The sequence below is a fragment of the Salmo trutta genome, chromosome 23 (genome assembly GCF_901001165.1).
Source record: "Salmo trutta chromosome 23, fSalTru1.1, whole genome shotgun sequence".
Taxonomy (NCBI): Eukaryota; Metazoa; Chordata; class Actinopteri; order Salmoniformes; family Salmonidae; genus Salmo; species Salmo trutta.
Window position 1 is genome coordinate 5,676,622 of NC_042979.1, and position 5,564 is coordinate 5,682,185.

Here is a 5,564-nt window from a genome sequence, read left to right on the forward strand (position 1 = left end):
GTCCTGGATGGCAGGGAGCTCAGCCCCAGTGATGTACTGGGCTGTTCGCACTACCCTCTGTAGGGCCTTGCGGTCGGATGCCAAGCAGCTGCCATACCAAGCGGTGATGCAGCCAGTCAAGATGCTCTCAATGGTGCAGCTGTAGAACTTTTTGAGGCTCTGAGGGCCGATGGCAAATTTCTTCAGCCTCCTGAGGGGGAAGAGGTGTTGCCGTGCCCTCTTCATGACTTGTGCTGGTGTGTTTGGACCATGATAGGTCCTTAGTGATGTGGACACCGATGCTCTTGACCCGCTCCACTTCAGCCCCGTTGATGTGAACAGGGGTGTTGAGGCTGAACACGGCCGAACACACCAGCACAATCGCTGCGCAAATGAAGCCTGTCATTACAGCCATAAACAGTGATGCATTTTCAATTTGCAAGACACAGAAATAAACTGTTTTTCACCTGCATTTTGAGCTGAATGTCATTCATGTTAGAAGTCAGTATCAACTAGGGATATATAACATGGTCACTTCTCTTGATCCCAGAGCAAGCAGAATCATACAGCCTACCTGTATGCAGCGGAGGTTGCAGGATCAGATGGAAAGCATGATCTGTCTGTAGCCTTTTTCTTCCTCACAAATCGTAATTAATTCGCCAAAATATGTTACATCTTCATCCCATATGTATTGAAGTGCAATGTTACAGCTATCTTTAGACATATAGCCAGGGCTGGTTCCAGGCGTAAGCGACATAGACGGTTGCTTAGGGCCCCAGGCCGCTAAGCGGCCACAGACCAAAAAAAGAGACCTGTCAATCAGACAAAACTTTGCGATAGATACGGGGTTTCCACATACTCCCGTAAAGCCCAGCTCATATCTAGGTAGCTTTGTTTGACCCCAATTGGTGCTTATTTGACAAAGTTACAGTCAGTCAAGTGAAGACCGCCCGCGTCATCGGCACGCCATGAAGGCGTCGCTTTCTGACCAAATTTGGTGTCCTATAGGATATACTACACTCCTAATGATATAGTGAAGTCTGGTTACATTCCAGGATCTCTGAGGAATAAATACGAACGCTGGTTGAAACAACGTTTAGGGTTAGATTTTCACAGATTCCTTTCCTTGCAAATTGAACAAGTGGAAATACAAAATCGATCTATGGACCTTTTTAGGATATGAAAAGGGATTTTATCTAACAAAACGACACTTCATGTTATCTCTGGGACCCTTTGGGTGATAAATCAAAGCAAGATTTCAGAATGTAAGTACACATTTCACCTTCAGAGATGAATTTATCAAACCTATTGCGGTGAAAAAAGTGTTTTGTTCTAAGGAGCTCTCCTCAAACAATAGCATGCCATTTTTTCGCAGTAATAGCTACTGTAAATTGGACAGTGCAGTTATATTAACAAGAATTTAAGCTTTCAGCTGATATAGACACTGATATAGACACTTATATGTACCGACATTTGTTGTTTCTCTAAAATCTGCGATCGTGACACACGGCGCTGCATGATTTACATCCCTAAGTTTATTAAAGATTTTTTTACCTTGTCAGCTCAGGGATTCGATCTTGCAACCTTTCGGTTACTAGTCCAACGCTCTAACCACTAGGCTACCTGCCGTCCCAATCTAGCCATGGCATAATGTGTAGAGTTACAGGAAATCTGCTTTAACCTTTTCACATGTACCAACAAACGGGTGTGATCATTCTACAGTGGTCCCTGCAGTGTACACTCAAACAGATGTGAATAGAACGCTTATTTAGAAGGTCCAGTTTCAATTGACGCAACAGTCAGCATTTGAGCTAGCCACACTGTATTTTCACAGAAACATTTTGCACAAAAACAGTCCTTACAAAGTTATGTCCTGAATGTGACCAGTTTATTTTTGGATGCAATGTTTAGACATTCACAGAAGTAACGACAGCATACACAATCATCCAAAGTGGAAAATGTAGGCTACATTAGTCCTAGCGCTAACTGAGGATAGATTGAAGTAACACAAGCGGTCATATTTAGATAACTCTCAGCTGACAGAAACCACAATATGAATTAGCTAATAGCAATTACTATTTATAATTCATCACAACACAGGTGAACTCAACATTGATCTACATAATTCAGTAAAACACTTTCTAGAAATTGAAAGTAATCCAACGATGGGTAGTTTGTGCGCGTTCGCCATGTTTGTTTTTTCACGTCAACCAAAGATAAGATTAGACAAGATTAGTTTGGTCTGTTTGCAGTATGCATGTTGAAGGGGTGTGTCATCTACGATCATTCACCCCCGGAAGTTTACTCGAAAGATTAACCATTCCTTCACCTCATTATTACATCTTTGGTCTAACACACATTTACGTGACACTCAGAATGCATTGAATAATGTCAAAAAACATGGCAGATACACATACAGTGCCTTGCAAAAGTATTCATCCCCCTTGGCGTTTTCCTATTTTGTTGCATTACAACCTGTAATATAAATGGATCTTTCTTTGGATTTTATGTAATGGACATACACAAAATAGTCCAAATTGGTGAAGTGAAATGGAACATATTACTTGTTTCAAAAAATATAAAAAAATGGAAAAGTGGTGCGTGCATATGTATTCACCCCCTTTGCTATGAAGCCCCTAAATAAGATCTTTGTCAGGGACAAAGTTGTGGAGAAGTGCAGATCAGGGTTGGGTTATAAAATAATATCTAAAACTTTGAACATCCCACGGAGCACCATTAAATCCAATATTAAAAATTGTAAAGAATATGGCACCACAACAAACCTGCCAAGAGAGGGCCGCCCATCAACACTCACAGACCAGGCAAGGAGGGCAGTAATCAGAGAGGCAACAAAGAGACCAAAGATAAGCCTGAAGGAGCAGCAATGCTCCACAGGGGAGATTGGAGTATCTGTCCATAGGACCACTTTAAGCCGTTCACTCCAGAGAGCTGGGCTTTATGGAAGAGTGTCCAGAAAAAAGTCATTGCTTAAAGAAAAAAGTAAGCAAACACATTTGGTGTTCGCCAAAAGGCATGTGGGAGACTCCAAACATATGAAAGAAGGTACTCTGGTCAGATGAGACTAAAATGTAGCTTTTTGGCCATCAAGGAAAACGCTGTCTGGCGCAAACCCAACACCTCTCATCACCCCGAGAACGCCATCCCCACATTGAAGCATGGTAGTGGCAGCATCATGCTGTGGGGATGTTTTTCATCGGCAGGGACTGGGAAACTGGTCAGAATTGAAGGATGGCGCTAAACACAGGAAAATTCTTGAGGGAAACCTGTTTCAGTCTTCCAGAGATTTGAGACTGGGACGAAGGTTCACATTCCAGCAGGACAATGACCCTAAGGGTGGCTACGTGCATATGTAGCCACCCTTAGCAACACTCGAGTGGTTTAAGGGGAAACATTAAAATGTCTTGGAATGGCCTAGTCAAAGGCCAGACCTCAATCCAATTGAGAATCTGTGGTATGACTTAAAGATTGCTGTACACCAGCGGAACCCATCCAACTTGAAGAAGCTAGAGCAGTTTTGCATTGTAGAATAATAGTGAAGACATCATGTCGTAACCAAAGAAGTGTTAAACAAATCAAAATATATGCTATATGAGATTCTTCAAAGTAGCCACCCTTTGCCTTGACAGCTTTGCACACTCTGGCATTCTCTCAACCAGCTTCATGAGGTAGTCACCTGGAATACATTTCAATTAACTAGTGTGCCTTATTAAAAGTTAAATTGTGGAATTTCTTTCCTTCTTAATGCATTTGAGCCAATCAGTTGTGCTGTGACAAGGTAGGGGTGGCATACAGAAGATAGACCTATTTGGTAAAAGACCAAGTCCATATTATGGCAAGAGCAGCTCAAATAAGCAAAGAGAAACGACAGTCCATCATTACTTTAAGACATGAAGGTCAGTCACAAAAATCAGCAAGGGCTATAATGAAACTGGCTCTCATGAGGACCACCACAGGAAAGGAAGACACAGAGTTACCTCTGCTGCTGAGGGTTAGTTCATTAGAGTTACCAGTCTCAGATTGCAGCCCAAATAAATGCTTCACAGAGTTCAAGTAACAGATACATCTCAACATCAACTGTTCAGAGGAGACTGCGTGAATCAAATCAAATCAAAGTTTATTGAGAAGAGACTTGCTTGGGCCAAAAAACACGAGCAATGGACATTAGACCGGTGAAAATCTGTCCTTTGCTCTGATGAGAACAAATTTGAGATTTTTGGTTCCAACCGCCATGTCTTTGTGAGGTGAACGGATGATCTCCGCATGTGTGGTTCCCACCATGAAGCATAGAGGAAGAGGTGTGATGGTGCTTTGCTGGTGACACTGTCAGTAAGTTATTTAGAATTCAAGGCACACTTAACCAGCATGGCTACCTCAGCATTCTGCAGCGATACGCCATCCCATCTGGTTTGCGCTTAGTGGGGCTATCTTTTGTTTTTCAACAGGACAATGACCCAAAACACACCTCCAGGCTGTGTAAGGGCTATTTGACCAAGAAGGAAAGTGATGGTGCTGCATCAGATGACCTGGCCTCCACAATCACCTGACCTCTACCGAATTGAGATGGTTCGGGATGAGTTGGACCGCAGAGTGAAGGAAAAGCAGCCAAGAAGTGCTCAGCATATGTGGAAACTCCTTCAAGACTGTTGGAAAAGCATTCCTCATGAAGCTGGTTGAGAGAATGCCAAGAGTGTGCAATGCTGTCATCAAGGCAAAGAGTGGCTACTTTTAAGAATCTAAAATATATTTTGATTTGTTTAACACTTTTTTGGTTACTACATGATTCCATAGGTGTTATTTCATAGTTTTGATGTCTTCACTATTATTCTACAGTAGAAAATAGTAAAGAATCTATTTAAAATAAAGAAAAACCCTTGAATGAGTATGTGTGTCCAACCTTTTGACTGGTACTCTAGGTGTCCATTAAAATCCATGCAATAATCGGAATGCATCAACTGTCAGCAGTACTTGAAAACGTGAATAAAACTGTAAATACATTATGCTCCATACATACAGTGCATTCGGAAAGTATTCAGACCCCTTGACTTTTTCCACATTTTAAATACAAACTGCATTCATTTCTAAACGGTAATACAGATATGTATGAAAACAACCTCAAATAAAAGGTGACATTCACTACTGTTGCCTCATATTAAACATTTGATCTCAAATCCAAAATACTGAATGCAGTATAGAGCCAAATTAAAAGTTTTAATTTCACTGTCTAAATAAATATGTAGGGGAGTTTTAATTCTGTTAAGTTGTTTGGCTTTGCTTCAGACAGAGGATACAGCTCAAGTTTGTTGTATGTATGTTGAGGCTCCACCACAGCAGAGCTGTAGAAATTGTAACCATGACTGTACAGTAAGTAACAACTTCATTGCATCAGGTCCAGCCGGAGACTGGTCTCATATTAGTGTTAAACGGAAGGCCCTGGGTGGCTTATGTCATTAGAGTCTGCTGTGGCTCGTTCATCCTAGCCAGGGTGTGGGTGACTGGGAGAGAGCAGACGGGGGGTTTTGCTGGACAGAACTCAGACCGTAAGTTTGATAGACACACTGCAGACA